This window comes from Fukomys damarensis, unplaced genomic scaffold (assembly GCF_012274545.1).
Source record: "Fukomys damarensis isolate Sample0158 unplaced genomic scaffold, DMR_v1.0_HiC HiC_scaffold_28, whole genome shotgun sequence".
Taxonomy (NCBI): domain Eukaryota; kingdom Metazoa; phylum Chordata; class Mammalia; order Rodentia; family Bathyergidae; genus Fukomys; species Fukomys damarensis.
The window spans coordinates 34334162-34351661 of record NW_022900940.1 but is presented as its reverse complement, the minus strand read 5'-3'; the positions used below and the strand labels follow the sequence as shown (position 1 = coordinate 34351661).

The 17500-nt window shown below is 38.0% G+C and overlaps 1 long non-coding RNA gene across 1 annotated transcript in view; it reads left to right on the top strand.

Moving 5' to 3' along the window:
- LOC117283603 overlaps positions 1–17500 on the top strand; it is a 551579-nt gene that overhangs the window by 412539 nt on the left and 121540 nt on the right. Inside the window, exon 3 of the long non-coding RNA XR_004514634.1 lies at positions 6118–6252. This is a non-coding gene — a long non-coding RNA (uncharacterized LOC117283603). The remainder of the gene's footprint in view (positions 1–6117; positions 6253–17500) is intronic.

Genomic DNA, 17500 nt, shown 5'->3' with positions numbered 1-17500 from the left:
GACCAGTTTAATTTGATCTCCCACCCTTAATCCTAGCACCTAATTTATTGCACTATGAATCAATCACATATTCTACTTTACTAGAAATGGAAGATTAGGGAGCTTTCACCACATGGATGCACCACTGAGTCTGCTCTTCCTGTGGTGTGAGAACTCCCTGCAGGTAGAAACTGAGTCTTCCCTGTAATTTTTATAGCTATGGAACTATATGCAGAGGCATCAGTTATACTTTCACAGGGCACCCTGTGATCAGACAGGGAACTGAACCTGAGTTTTTTCTCTTCTTCTGTTACTTAATAGTATATTGTGTATGTAATTGATGCTTAATAAACATATGTAGAACAGAATATTTTTAAATACAGAAAACTACATAGAACAATACATTAAATATCAGTGTATCCACCATGTATCACCAACATCTTTCCATATTCTGTTATCTTTATTTTAGACATTTTCAATTCCTTATAGCACATGAAGATGATACATATTCAATTAAATCTTTTAAATTATATCCTGACATTGTTAGCTTCTTCCTTAATATTAAGGAAGTGATCATGAGTACTGTATTTTTTATTCACATACATTTGTTACATTTAAATTTAGACATATATATATATTTTTCATATCATGTTTTGCAAAATATGAAACTATTTGCTTTTATTCCAAGTTTTTTCCAGAAATTTAACCCTATTCTACATATAATATAAACTTGTTATTTTTAATTGCCATATTGTACTTCATTATATCTCTCTGTAAATATATATATATATATATACCAACTTAATTCGCTCATATTTTATTGATGGGTTTTTAAGATTTTTTCCTTTCTTTTTTCTTAGTTTTATTGGTATATTTAATGTATACAATAGAATGATACTCATTGTTGGAAATTTGTACCTTTACACAATCAACCTTGGTTTACATATTTTCCCCATTCCCTTGCCCTCCCTTCAACCCCTCCCTCCCTACCTACCTACAAAAAAAAGATTATTTCCCTTCTGACATTAAAATAATAATGCGATGCACTTTTTGTTCTTTATCTTTTTTTCTAGAATATGTACCTAGAAGTGGAATGTATGGATTGTGATAAGATAAAGTATATACACACTAATGGTTTACAATAGTTTGTATTTTTCCAGATTCTGCTCAATACCTGATAATATCAGACTTAAAATTTTGCCAACAGATAAGTGGTCACTTCTTTCAGTGAGACTGAATATTTTTTCTTATTTTTCCTAACCATTTAGGTTTCTTCTCCTGTGAATATCTTCTAAATATTTCCTGTACATTTTTTACTTGGTCTGTTTGACTTTTTCTTGATTGATTTATAGTGAATTTTTTGTATATTTTGAGTACTGATGATTTCCTGTTTACTTAGATTTTCTTTGTAGTGTGTGGTTTGTGGGGTTTGTGTGTGTGTGTGTGTGTGTGTGTGTGTGAGATGTTGCTTTTCATTTGTTAGTTTTGGATATGGTGACATTTATTAAACAAACTTAAAAATTTCAATGCAAATAAATGAATCTTATATTTGTCAGTTTTCTCTGACTATAGCAAGGTACCTGAAGCTGAATAACTTTACTAAGAAAATAAGCTTATTTAGTTCACATTTCTGGAGTTTCAAGTGCCTGGTGACTACATCACCTTAGCTCTGGTTAAAGCCTCCTGGTGGATTACATCACATTGATAAGAGTGCATGTAGGAATAAGAGATCATCTCAAAAGTCAGGAAGCCAGAGCACTGAGTAGGGCCACGCTTGCTTTTTAAAATAACAACCTCTCATGAGAACTAACTCATGGGTCCCTTGAGAGCTATTTGATCCATTCTGAGGACAGCTTCAAGAAACATAAGACCCTCTCCTAGATCTCACCTTTTGAAAATTCCATCCACCACTCAACATATCCACCCTGGGAACAAGATTCCCAAACTGAACTCTTGGGGATGAAAAATCACATCCAATCCATAGCAGATCTTTTCCTTTATGATTTGTGAATTTTGCATTTTGTTTAAGAAATGATCTCCTAACATTAATTCCTAAATAAATTCCCCTGTAGTTTCTTCTAATTGTTGTTGTTTTACTTGTTTCTTTGTACTCATGCTTTTATTCCACTTGTAATTTGTTAGATATATATAAATATATATATATATATATTAATAGATATCTATTATATATAAGCAAGAGAGAGAGATATTTTTCTCCTAGTTCACATTTCAATGGTTGAGTGAATTAAACAGAATGGGACCGGATGCAAATTCAGGGCTGCATTTGAAACCAGGTTCATTTCTAACCCTTCAAAAGGACCAAATGAGAATTCCCTCGGGATCTGCTGCCTCCTACCACAATCTGATCAAGGGTAGGTCCACACTTTTCCTTTACATAAATTTTATTGTTATTGATTTCATCAGTATTCAATCTTTCTGCCTGGAGATTCCTCCATTTCCCTGTAGATTTAAGGATATAGTCAAAATGATAGGAGACTTATAATCAACCAGTGGCTCTGAGACCCAAATACCTACAGATGTACAAGGAAAGAATTGACACAGTCTTTTCAACCAACAAAACCAGAACCCCAGGTCAGCCAAAAATATCCAGCTACATAATCAATGGAAACAAAACATTTCCTTTCTGTTGATGCTGTTTTCTGATGAAATTTTTTTATAATATGGAGTAGATTGTACCTATAATACTTTCAGAGGTCTATATTTGGGAATGACTTTACTGTTATGTAAAATGTGCATTATTATCTAGGGGGAGAAGGAAAAATAAAAAGAGAATATATGAGATTATTCACTGATCACTAAATATTTGAGGTGTCAAATACATTATCCGATAGAGTATGGAGAAATCTTCCATTGGCAATAAGATATGTCATATATTTATATGTAGACAAAGCATTCACAAATTCAGGGGCTTAAAACAACCGTTCATTACTTTTTGTGAGTGTACAGGTAACCTGAGTGGTTCAGTCAATGTGGGCCAGGTACAGCCATGCTCATTTGGGTTCACTCCTGAGACTATGGCCACATGGTCTAAGAAAACCAGTTACAAAGGATCTGCCATACAAGCCCTCTCCTCCTCTGATAAATGAGCCCATGACTGCAAGAGCTCCTAAGGAAGGAACGGATGCATCAAAGGCTTGTGAGGCCTAGGCTCAGAATTGGCGCGGCATCGCTTCTTCCCTTCATTCTTTTGCCAAAGGAAGTATAAAGGCCATCCCCAGTTCAAAAAGGAGTAGAAATGAATTCTATTGATGATGCGAGTTACAAAGTCACATTTTGAAGGGTGTATGTACAGGAACATTATCAATTGAGTTGTCAGTGAAATCGGGCTACCATAGCAGTTGGATACCCTTAATGTTTCTTATTACTTAGAATGCCTGATCAGAGACTTTGGGTCCTGGTTAATGTTCATTAGAATGAACATTCATTTATTGAAAACATTAAGTATATATGATGTATATGTGCAAATATGATCACATATATGTTCAATGTTATGAAGGAAAAGTTCAGAAGCTAAACAATCTTCTAAAAGGAGAACGTGACATAGGCTGAGAGGTCACAAAATACTTTATGGAAATATAATACAACGTTGAGCTCTTGAAGGTGAGTAGGCGAAAAGGCCTGGTATGTGCAAAGGCCATTAGGCAAGTAGGAACATAGACTTTTGGAGGAACCAAAAGAAGACAGAGTGTTTAAAACAAGAGACTGAAAGGAATGAAATAGAAATGATACTATAAAGTTAGATATGGCCCCTATTTTGTAGGCTTTTGTGATTAGGCCATGTTAGAATCTGGAGTTTTAATCCTCAGACAAATGAAAACCTTTACAGGTCTCTAGGAGTGACTAGATCAGATTTCCATTTTCCATACAATAGTCCTGATTGAAATAGGAGAACGGTTGAGGATAGAGCAAAGGGAAATAGGAGGTGATGAATTAGGAATATTTGCAAAAGAAATTTGTCTAAGGTCATAGCAATGGAGATATATAAGAGAAAGACCTTACTTAGTCTATTTAGAAAATGAAATTGGGGACAAGGAGGAAGAGGTATATTTATGGCCTTTGTGGATAGAGATCTCATTGGCTGAAGTCAGAAATACGGTAGGAGGTCCAAAATGAGTGGAAAGATCATGAGTTTGGTATTAGATATGCTTAATTTAAGTACTTTTTTTTTTATTGAGTTTATTGGTACATTTAGGGATACAGTACAGTTACATTCATTGTTGGGATCATGTACCTTTACATGGCAAGTCTTGATTCTCATTTTTTCCCCTTACTTTAAGATATCCTAGCAAAGACTAGAAGACATCTGAGCTGGAGTCTTAAGTTACAGAGCCATACACCTGTAGAGAGTAATATAAGACCTGGACATAGATAGATCCCTCCAGGAAGACACCTGACAATTAAAAGGCAGTTTCAGGTGGCCTTAAGAACCCTGAAATTTAAATGTTGGCAGATGATCTGAATATACTAAGGAGAAGGGTTATGACAGGTCAGAGGAAAATCAGGATGGCATGCTGTCTTGGAAACCAGGGGACATGAACATTTCCAGTGGTCTACATTGCTGATTTGGTGAGGGCTCAAAGAAAATGACAAGTGAAATGGCCTACTGGATTTAATAACATGGAGTCATCATCAACTTCATTTAGAGTAATGTAGGAGCTAAGTAGTAGGAAGAGAAAAAATGAATAAACACACCCTTCCAAACACCACATTAGCAGTTTGTTGCAGAAAGTCTGTCTCTGAAAATTTCAAAGAAGTTTTGAGATGTAACTCCTGAAATGACTTTCCCTACAATTTTCTTCTAAATTTAGTAGAACAAGCTCTTTTATAGGGTATTAAATTTAGTATGCATGAGATGAAAAATACTATGGAACTTTAGTAAGAAGGTTACAATGACTCTCACCAATACCTGTTCACTTGAATATTCCTGGAATTTTTCTCCTTTCCTGTGTTTACCCAAGGTCAAGATAAGCATCTAAGTGAACTGATGTCCTACTTTTTCATTAATTTTGCTTTTTGGTAATTTAGAACCCAAAACTCCTCAGATTTTTTTTTAATTTCTCTTCCTGAGAACTCTTTCAGATCTCAAAGTCACTGTAAGTACAGTCATCTGGTTCTGCATTATTCCCATACAGTACTTGAAAGGAAGGAAAAGCCATTGTCCTGGTAATATTAACATACAATTCCTGTGTCTCACTTTTACCACAAAGCTATAATTTTGTAACTTGTTCCACTTTCTCTATTTCAGCTCCTCTCTCTTTGCATGGAGATAAACTCTTATCAGGCTTTTGCTTTTCTCACTTGGGAATTATTTCTCTGCTTCTATTAGTACAATGACATCATGTTTTTTTCAGTGTTATCTTTTTATTTCACATAAGCAGTATTGTATTTCCTTATATATCCTATAATTTTAAAATATGTCCCAAACATCACTAATTGGTTCTCTGTACAAATTGTTACTGCCAAGAACAATGACAGTGAGAAACATATGTGATCAATATTTACCAGGAGGACTTAAAAAATGCTTTAGTGAATGACTTGAGAACATTTAGTGAAGAACAACCCAAGAAGGAAACTCATTTTTATTTAAATGTCATGCTCAAACACAGTGTTTCATTTTCTCTCTCAACTTTTTCTCTTGCTGTCATGACCTTATATCATCAGTCACCTGTCACCAAACTAGAAAAAATAAATCTGCACTTTGGTGAGAATACTGGGCCTACTATAAGAATGGATAATTTTTTTGGCCTTTGGGCATAAGAAGGTCTCATTAAGCCACCAAAGCCCACAACTAGTACATGGGCAGGATAAAAATGAAAGACCAAAGCATAACTTCTTTGGGGGCAAGATTGTCTTTCTTTGTTACTTTATCCTTTTTCATTTTGGGGAAATGATAAGCCTCATCAAAGCAAATGCTCCAAGTATATAAGAAGAAAGTTGGATAAGATGAGATACTGGGAGATTATTAGGACTTTCTATTTGTATCTCATTAGGGCACATAGAGTGCGTGTTTCCATGTGAAAAATGTGATCAATGACAGTTTGGCTTCTATTTTATTTATACTAGGCTGTAACTTTCTGGAGGATAGATAGGTTTCTAATAATTGTTTAATTCATATAGAAACTCAGCAAAACAGGGAAGAAGGAGCAGCAATCTGTGGTCAGAAGCCACTGTGTGTTGCAGAGTGCAGAGCCCTGCTGCGAACTGGTGAACCACAAGCCCCGGCTACCTCCTTTACCAGCTCTGTGGCCACAGGTAAGTCACCTGAACCCCCAGTTCCTCCACTGTAAGATGGGCTGATCATATAATGATGTACAGAGCGGTTCTAAGGATTCAGTGAGCTAACGTGAATAGAGGCTGCTACTTGGCAGTATGGGAGTGTTTTTGCTAAGTAATACATGGGTTCTGCCTGTTTCTAAAAATGCCCTAATAGCAAATGTTACAGATTTTACTGATCTTACATGCTTTAATTCATAAGAAAATTTATAAGAAAAGCACTGTAATATAGTAGTACCTTAATTGTATAGAAGACAGAGTAGAGGTTTAGAGAGAGTTAATACTCTCTCCCCAAAGTCAATACAGATAGGTAAGTGAACCCCATCCTCCTGACCACACACTATACTGCTCCCACTAGAATCCTTGTAAGGAGCCTTCCTCCCAGCCTGAGGTATATACTCCCAGGGTGAATACACCAACCAGAAAATTCAGCTATGCTGGCCCTGTTTCTGGAGCCTTATTGATTAAAGGAGTACAGAATTGAATCTGAGTCCTTTTCGCATTGCCTTCTGACTCTGTGAGCATGCTTTTGTACCAAAACAGTTTCTCACATTTAAATGATGATCATAGATTTGTCTTCCTAGATGGCTCTGAGAATTGGTTGAGATGCATATTAATAATATTTTACAAATGTGCTTCATTCTGCTGAGTAAAACCTGGGTGGGGTTTGGGTAGGGACTATCCAAAGGAACAATCTCCTGAGGGACAGTCTTGGGCTGGGGGAAATAACTTTGTCATTCTCATAGTAGAACCAGCTGTTATCTGTCTTGCTCCTTCAGTGTCCTACCAGTTCAAGCCTTGTGCCTGAAATAAGAAACTATTTCCAGTCAGGGTTCTCAAGTGATTGGCCACTACCACTAACAAGAGGATTTGTTTCACATGGCATAGCAGTAGACTGAGTTTAGAAAAGGGTGAAGAGTGGGGGACTTATTGACCAGAGAAAAAATACACCCAAGCCTTGGCTAATTTGTGTAATCAGCTTTATCAATTTGCATAAATTGTGCATCAGGCTATATTCCTCTTGGGCATAATAAGCCCAAATTTAGTTTTTCTAATTTTAAAGTCATCAGTTGCTTTTTTTTTCTTCTTCTTCTTCTTCTTCTGTTCCTTTTTTGGGACATGTATGGGTCACACCTCCATGCATCTGTCAGGTGTTGTGTCCCTAATTCATAGGAACCCTGTCTGTACTGTAGCATCTAATACTTAGATTCCAGAACTGGCACATCCTTGACCCTTGATCCTCTACACTGCTTCTCATCTTCCATTTATATTTTAAATGCCTCTTTTTTGGTTTTGTTCTTGTGCAGATCAAGATCTTCAAGATATTTTTAAACGGGCCGCTTCTGTTTGCTGTGGTGACCCTACCACATCCTTTCACATGACAGCCAAATGCTGGACCCCCACCCCAGCAGGCCTTCTTCCTTTTGTTACTTCTTCCACACTCATCATTTCTGTTAGTTCTAAATGGTCTTGAAAGATTTTGGTTCTACTTTGAAGTTATCGGGTGATTTCCCAAAATTTTAGGGCTATAATATCTGATCCACCCTCTTTCCCCGAGACCTGTGCCAAACTCAACTCTCAGTTCAACCCCTCTGTGGTTCCCAGGGACCACCTCTGGGGTATCCTTGCTAGCTTCCTACTTTCAGTCTTGCCCTGTGTCAGTTCACCTTTCAAATTGCCACCAGAGTCTAAGCTTAGACATGATTAAAATGTACCTAATCAAAAGAGGTGAAGGTAGAGCTTGTTCTCCAACTTTAGTAATGAGAGAAGTAATGAACCTCCTTGAAACAAGTGTCCAAGAATAAACATGAAAAAATAGTATTTTATACAGCATGTACATAGCATGAGCGAGGTTTTACAAGCTGAAAACATTAACAACTTTGAGAAGGGTTTATGGATAATACTTTAAACACCTTTCCCTAATCTTTGGAGGGTGAAGTCCTATGGGGCCTGGGCCACAAATCGCCAACAAAGACAAAATGTTGGATTTGTGGACAACTGGTGTAACCCAGACAACATTCCTTATAATTTTACACTGTCCAGAGGGCTGAACTTCAGATATAAAATCTTTATCTGGAAGACGCAAATGTGAACCTAATGTCCTTTTTAAAGCAGTAGCTAGTTAGGAAGCTAAGATGTTTAAGCCCCGGGCTTTACAAACAGTTTTCTAATAGCATTAGCCTGAAGATTGCCCCTGCTTCTATTTCATGACACCAGCGTTTGCAAATCTGAGCATTTGCAACTATTTCTATTTCTTTCAATGTCACAGGAACTTAAGCAACTGCTTTCCCAGAAGCTTTGCTTTCTCCCCTCAAACCCATGGAGAATGGCAGAGGAGGTAAATGCTGAACTTCTGTTATGTCCACAGTCTTAGTGATAGCCAACCTGCTCAGATTTCCTTTGGGTTCTGGCTATATGGGCCAATCATTTTCATGGCTGTTTTAAAGAGCATGTGCCTAATTTAGAGCTGCTGACACAGGGCAGGGAACAGGACACCTGGCAAATGCCTTGGGCTTTGAATGATTCCACTAACTTGAAGTCTAGGCCAAGTTCCCCTCAAGTTGTATTGAGGTTTGTAAACCTTTTGGCAATGCTGGACTAGGACTGGACCAGGTAATCAGTGCTTCATGGTCCTTAGATAGGTGTGAAATTTTAATCAAAGGGATTTATTTTTGCAAAAATATAACACACCACCAGAAATGTCACATAGAATTAAGCTTTAGCTTCACTGAGGTTCAAGTGCATCAGATGGTATTTTACAATATGACAAATTCTATCCTTTTTAGTGGGGGAGGCAGAAGCATTAAAAATAAGTATAATCAGGGTAGTTTGGGTACCCCCATAGTCTTATGGGGAAATATTACAATAATTTTTATTTCATCCACTTTTTGGAACTACATAATTACTTTCTACTTTTAATGCAAGATGGTACATAAAATACTTAAGCTTTGGCTTCAAAATATACTCTCTAGATCAATAAATATTATAAGATATTATAGCTTTTGCTGTTATATCCTGTATAGTCTCCAGACTACCAGAAGTTCATCTACAATGGTTTTCATAATCTTGACATCTGAACAAAAATAAACAGCCCCAGAAAACATTGAGACATTAGGCTAAAATGAGAGCAGACAAAGACAGATCTCAGTCCTTTACAAAGGAAACTTAAGGTTTGGTAAAGAAGCATACTGACTGCTAATATGGAAAATGGATAAGAAAGATCCTTCTGTGGCCTGTGGTAGACTAAGCTCAACAGAGCACATCCGGGAATATCCTGGAGAGACAGTGTCCTCTGAGTATTCTCTGCCAGACCTCTGCCAAAAAATCAGCACAGATCACCATATGTTGCCCATTACAAATGTTAATTCACACAAATGCCACATGAACTAATTTCTCACCATCTCTCATTGACCTTGGGCAAGTCAGTAGGTTCTCATCACTTTTGTGATGGCTTTTTGTTCTGTTTCAGATGTGAAAACCAGGGGTGGAGATAGTGAGAAGTTCTGGACACAGAGCAGACTGTTCTAGAATCATATTGCTTGGTTTACATCTTGGCTGTGCAGTTCCCAGCTGTGTGATATTGGGAACATCACTTATCCTTTATGTGACTGAGTTTTGTCACCTATACACAGTTTGTAGTAGAATCCACCTCAGAGTTTTTGTGAAGATAAAACGCTATCAGTGATGATGCCTTTAACACAATAATTCTTAAACATAGTAACTGTGATGTCTTAGCCAGGTGTCGGTGTGTGTGTGTGTTTATAGAAAAGAAGGGTGTAAGTAATGGGCTTTAACAAGGGAGTCCAGGTCTGTGGTGGCTTGAGCTGAGATAGAAAACTGTAACTCCATGGAAGAGATTTCTAACCCTCATCCTTGAACCTGAGGCAAGTGATAGAAATGGAGATCCTGGGTCCTTTCAGTGATTGCTGGTGTCAGTGTCAGGGCTTATTAAAGTCACTGCAGATCGTCCTACTGGAAATAAAATTGACATTGAGTGTGGCCCAATAACTAAGTTAAAAAGATGGAGCTTCCTGGAGGTAACTGAGCAAGGGTTTAACTTTTTATCTTCAAAACAAAGATAATAATCAGGATGTGGTCCACTGGGCTGCATAAATATTCCTGGAGGCCTCAGAAAGATCCAAGGTAGAGCACCCTGGAAGCATACTCATTATAGGCACAGATTCTTCCAATATGAGTATTAAATAAGCATTAAATAAGGAAAGGGAACAGATTAGGGATTTTTTTTAATTAAATTATCCAATGAAACCTTTTATATTGAACATGTACAACTCAAATCAGTTATGTATAGAGTGCCTAATATTGATTTATATATTAGTTTCAAATATGAATTAATTTAGCAATTCAGTAATACTTGAACTCTTATAGCATTTATATCTGTTTTTCCTGTCCCATTCCATGTTTATTCTTGTTTCTTAAGTACAAAGAAGTAATTTTCTTATTGGTTTTCTCCTTTGGGATCATAAATTTTTAACACAATTATTTTTCAACATTCCTAATACTCTTAGATTTTCATTTCACTCACTACATATTTTTCACTGTTCATGTAATAAACCTAGAACTGTCATAGTTCTAGATACAAAAAAATGCAAACTATGCTTGCCCTTGAGAGCTTTATAATCTTATGGAAACGACAAAAATACAAAATGATTCATGCATCATAGTGCTGAGTGTACGTGTAGGGTTTCCAGATATAGAGAGAACATTATTTCAGTCCTGTCTGCCAGAGGGGATTTGGGGAGTAACAAGGCCTTGCTGGGTACCTGAAAGATAATGGATTAGTCAAAATGGTGGTGGTGGGGTTCTGCACAGGAAGATCAGCATGACCCAAGGATTCTATTTTAATTGTTTTTGTTGTCTTATTGGAGCAGGCTGCCATATATGAGTTTGGGGCCCAGCGTGGGACGAACTCCTTTAAAAGCACCAATTTGAATCTTAACTCTCTTATTTTAGCGATCAAGCATGGGTGGAATCATAAACCATAGAGTTCTTTGAGGCCTGAGACTGCATCTCTTTCCTTTGTGTGATCCCATTCCTGGGCAGCATTTAAAGGTTGGTAACTGAGTGAAAGGGCTTTGTAGAATATAGAGTTTTTCAGTGCATCTTACCTGAGAAATGGCCACACAGTCCCTGCTTGAGCAGGCCCACTGATTTGAAGCTTTGTTCTCCCAGAATCCATACCATTGTTGGATTCAATTTTAGAAGCTCTTTCCAAATAATGGATTGGAAATTGCTTCCAGCAGCTTCTTCCCATGGTCCTGGTTGTGCCTTCTGGAGCCCGGTTGGCAGCCTAGCAGATCTTTGAGGTGGCAAAACATTTTCAGCCTAGTCCATTTTGCCTTAGCTTATATAGACACACCCATGTGCTTGACTCCCTTTGAGGGTGTTCTGTGAGCTTATGCATCAGTATGGATTAAACCAGGCAACCTAGTGCAAATGGCCTGCATCTTTTGTTCTTTCTGCAGAAGAACAGAAAGACTCACCGACCCTCCTAAACCACCGCCCCCAAACTCTGGCAGGTCATTAGTTTTGCTGTGAACGCGTTGATGAGAGGGGTTTTGAGTTAAATCTTCCAAATCCTGGGGCATTGCAAAGCTCAGCTGCCTGTGGACTTGGGAGAGTGGCTCCTTCCACCCCCAGAAAAGAAATCAACCTCTTTAGCATGCTGCCTGATTCCTTTTGGTTTTTTTTCTTGTTTTTGAAGTCAGATTCCACTTCTGTCAGTGTCACTCACCATTTCGATAGCCTGCGACCTGAGATGGCCCCACTTTGGGCAGTATGTCCAGGCAGCAAGAAGCATCAGCAAGGCAGGCAACATGGGACTGCAGTAGAGATTATTTTCTTTCTCCTCCACTGGGGGGGGGACTTTTTTATTTTTCCCTTGGCACGTTTTTCCCAGTTAAGATGTCAGCTATAAAAACAGAATCTTCCCTCCCCTCCCTATTTCTCAACCATGTACCAAATTTAAGAATAAAAAGAAAAATGCAATTTTAAGATAATTTTTAGATTTTAATTTCCTAAAAAAAGAAAGAAGAAGGAGAAAAAGAGGATATATGATCAGCTTGAGCTATCACACTGGGTGTTTGATGTTTGACACTTAGCAGTCATAACAGCTAAGCATCATTTCTATTTTATAGGTAGACATCATCAGGGTCCCCACACGTGTCACATGGTTAAATCAGTGATGTTAACAATTGCTGGTTGAAGGGAACAGAGTACTGGCCATGCCTGGCAGAAAGCAGGTCTCATCTTTCATTATTCTCTGCTGATCACAGGGTATCTGGTGCAGTAAGTTCAGTGTGATAGCTACTGACTATGGCTGTTGAGCATGTGACTATTGGACACTTGAAATATGGCCATTGATAAGCTGTAAATCTAAAATATGCTCCAGATTTCAAAGACTTAGTCAAAAAATATAAACTATCTCATTGGTGTTCTAGATTGACTACATGTTGCAATACCAATGCTTTTGATAGACTAGGTAAATAAAATGTATAAATTATTTTTACCAGTTTATTTTTACTTTGTAAATGTTGCTACTACAAAAATTAAAATGATGCATACACCTTGCAGTGTTTTTTTGGTAGAACTGTGCTGATCCGAGGGAGAGAGACAGGGAAGTTGTTGCCCAAACAGATATTCATGACCATTAATTAAATTCATGAATTTAATTTCTAAAAACAATAAACAATGTATTTTCTCCAGGTTTGTAGAATATCTTTTGCATGTTTATCCAGAAATCTACGGTTATCCCTGTTTGGCACAAGTTAAAAGGAAGTAATCATCATTAGCTGTTCTAGTGCACAGAAATGCACTGTCTCCTTTGTAACTGCAAGGTGCCAGTAGAACCACCAGTGGAGCCTTCACTCCACTTTACTGTGTTTCCAGTTTGGTCTGCTTTGTAAAATTCTACAGATCCATTATCTGATTGCTACATAAACCTCCAAGCCTACTGGTGTAGGGGTGGTATACATAAATCTCATGGAAACATTCAATGCACCACAGGACTCTCAGAGCACCTCAAAATACAGGAGCCTGCCTGAGACACTGGTATGTAGGCTGTGGAATCATCGGGCCTACAATTTTTGTCCTTTGATGCTAAATGAACAGTAAACTATGCACTGGGGTATACACATAAACTGTGGCTATTTCTGTTAGAAATATGTGAACAGCAAATTATTCTATTTACTATTAATTGTAAATTATCTTAATAACACTACTTTATTCATCTTTTTCTTGAAAATTATTGAAAGTGAGTAATGCTTCATTTAGATTTTTAAATTCATCCATGGTGCCAGTTTTCCTGCAATGGCCACACATACAGACCTTGACTTTAACCTGAATTACTCAGATTCCTTATAAATGATTAGACCTTGATACCTTTTGCCCTCATGGACTCTATGTCCTCTACAGGGGGCCTTTATGTCTTCTATTCCTCACCCTCTTTCCAGGCTCCATGCCAGACCCAGAGAATCAGCAGCCTTGGGGATAGGGTCCATGAATTTGTGTTCTGACAAATTCGTCATGAATTCTGAGTAGTCTACTGTCTGGTAGCTGGATTGAGTGGACTAGACTGAGTGGTGTCACAAGTGGAGACGAAGAAAACACTGGATTAAAAACGTAATTTTCACTTTCTTCATGGCTGTGCTTAGATTTAGTCACCCAGTTCTTTCTCAGACACTGACTTGCTTCAGAACACCAGTATCCTGTCTACTGTGGCCCAGAATTTAGGGTGAAATATTCATGAAAACCCCAACCTCTTTGCTCCTCAAGGTGTTGATGCCTTTGTTATTCATTCTTCCCTGTAGGTCCAGGCCCATTATTGTTGTTGTGTTGTTTTGTGTTTTTTTGTTTTTCACAGGGCCTCACTATGTAGTTCAGGTTGGCCATGGACTCACTATGAGCCTAGGCTGGAATTGACTCACAGTGATCCTCCTGCCTCCGCTTCCCAAGTGCTGCGATTACAGGTGTGCACCAACACACCTAGCCAGACTAATTACCAATAGCTAGAAATCCAGTTCCTCTTCCCTTATACCCAGTCCAGATTCCGTGTTCTCAGGGTTATCCTGTGTACCAAGGGATTTGCAAAGCTATACCATTAACAAGGAGCATTGACCTGGGTTGTCTAGATTGCAAGCAATACCTGTATGGAAAAGTATGAGTAAACTTGAGATTAGAATATATAATTTGCATTCATTTTAAAGACAAAACCAGATTTGTAGGATTGTACCAGGCTCTGCCCTTCAGAGCCTCCAGGGAATATACTCACTCCTCTTTGATAATGCAAAAGTTTAATGGGTCCTGCAGTGTGGGAGGAGTATGAGTGGCCAGCATAGGCTGGGCACTTACCCCATTCATAGATGAGAAACTGTTGCAGCTAGCCACTTTATTCTGTTACTCAAATGTTTACCCTCCCGCCTGCAAATTCTCAGTTCCTAATTGTGTACAGTCTCTGCTTGAATTTTTTTTCTTCCTTTTCATTTCTATTCTTTCTTCCCTGCTCCCACTTCATTCTGTTCCTCTATAGCCATTCAGCCATATTGATAAGAAAGCCACTGATTTAGCCAATGTTTAAATAAATCTTTTGGGGGATTCTTTTTTTTTTTTTTAAGTTTTGCTTTGAGACAGAGTCTTGCTATGCAGTTCAGGCTGACCTGACTCACTATGTAGCCTGGACCCCGGTGACCCTCCTGCTTCAGCCACTAGAGTGCTGGGACTACAGGTTTGTATCACTTTGGGAGAATTATTTCAGCTCCCTTTTTGACGTTAGTACTCTGATCACCTAAGCAGTGAAACTGATTTTGTAATATAAATGTGGCTGTACTTTCACTACTCATTGCTTACTTAGGTATCTCTGCCCAGCCTTCTGCCAAACTCAGCATGTTGTGGGATTTTGCAGTAGGCTTAGATTCTGCCCAGTGAGTTCCTTGCCCCGCATTCTCCCCTTTCACTCCTTATGTGTGCAAAGCTTTGTATACTGAATGGAGGAGCTGGCTTGTGAGACACATGCACTTTGCTGGTTTGCTCACAACAAAATGTGCATGTCTGGCAGCATATTCACCTACATTTTATGTGCTTGTTTTGAGGCCGTTCAAAAATATAACCCGGGCGGTAAATTTCCCACAAATTTCCTTTAGGTGTTTTTCTTGCCTTTTATTATGACTTTTCCGTTTTTGAAAGCCTATCAGAATAAGGAAATCTTATAGCTAAATGCAAATATGAATTTCAAATTTTTCTACTTTAAGTTTTCCATATCTTTTGCTCATTTTTGCTATGAGAACAGTGATATATCAGATTTAAGAGAGGAGATGGACCTTTCTTTTTGCTTTGTTTTGCTAAATAATTCACTGCAAAAATTTATGACTTTTTGAGGATTTTCTCTATTTCAAATAGCACTGAACTAAAGAATAAAAGGAAACCCTCAGTGGTTCTCAGCAATTTGGCTTCCTTTTCTTTCACTATCAGAAACTTTCTACATTAACCTGTGTATAAGTCCAGTATTTTAGCAGCCCAAAAAATTGGCCACTATCTATTCCTTTTTTGATGCAGGCAGAAAAATGATAACAATTGAAATATGGAGGCCCTTACATTAATTTTTAATGCTAATTATCTTTTCCAAGGTTTCTTTTGGAAATGATATACTAGATATTGTTGACATGGGATATCCATCTGAAGACAGTGAAGAAATAGGTATTTGCTGTGGTTTGAATATGGTTATTACCTTCTGAAACTCATATTGCCATTTAACACTTGCATGAGATATTAAGAGGGGAAGCCAAGTGGGACTTTTTAACAGAGTTCCTAGGAGCCTGTGCTTATGAATAGACTAATGGGGTAACAGGTTACTCTGTAGATATCGCTAGTGGGTTATCTGCTATAAAAACCAGTCTGGCTAGGCTTCTTCTCTGGGTGCTACCTATCTCTCACTACATAATGCCCAGCACATCCTCCTGACTCTACTAGTAAAGTGGCCATCACCTAATACCACCCCACAACCTTGCACTAGGACTTTGACCCAAAGCAAGTCCCTTCATAACTCATTCAGGCTTTGAAATTAACAGAAGAAATAATAATACAGTACTTTGTGGTATTAGCAGCAGAAAAAGAACTAACAATAGTATACGACTAAGTTCTGAATTCTACCTTCCCCATTCTCTCAAATATTTCCAAGATCTTATTTGCAACAAGCTCCTAAATGACTAATTAAAGAAAGATAAATCATTCAACAGTGGAATCTCCTGGCAGATTTTATGGGATCCAATCACTGCAGTTAATCCCATGCCAGTGAGAACTCTTGTCATCAGTTTTGATGGCAAGAGTTTGGAGCAATGTATCAACTGAGCAATATGATTCTTCATGAAAACATCCATTTTCCTCTAAGAAAAGGAAGTCAGCAATTTGAATTTTCAATAATGAAAACTGTTGTGAAATGTTGGAATTTTTCCAGATTATAGAATTTGAAGAACATTCAAAGACAGTGGCAATAATGGAAATCATACGTTCTCCATCAAAAAATTCCTTTTTTTTTTCCTAAGAACGTGAGGAGAGGGCAGCCTCTTATAACATCACAGGTGCTTCATGGACTAATTGAGGCACTGCATAACCTTTCCCACTCCAAGGCACTTTTGCAGCTAGATTAGGTGTTCCCTCTGTCATCTAAGCATTGTCAGATTTGAGCTGTATACTATAAGACTAAGGGCCTTCTCTCAGCCTGTCTTGTCATCTTGTCCTTTATGGCATGACAGGTTTCTAGTGATGCTTCTGGGGAAAGAGGGCCCACTGTTAATTTAACTACCTTGGTTGAGGGAGTAGTGTTGCTGTACTTTCCTTGCAGGTGAGGAGAAGACAAAACTGTGAATCTCATGGCATGGGCTACTTCTCATTCAGGGCTGTCATATTATCATTTGCTCCACAGAAGACTGGAGAAATTTGTATAGAACTTTCCACACCCCTCTTCCTCTATTAAAATGTTTATGGTATACTATTTTCCTCTAGACCACAAGATAACCATGAAACATCTGTGCAATGTCCTTTGACAATAAGGAGCTCACCCAGATTTATAGTCTTCTAATCAAAAAGACTCAGAGTTTTCTTGATCAGTATGACCATTGCACTAAGGAAGAATGGGAGTTTTAAACCATTGCTTTAATTGGCGCAAGATCTAACTGGCCAGCAGTGAACCTAGCATGTTCTCCCTCTCCCTCCCCCT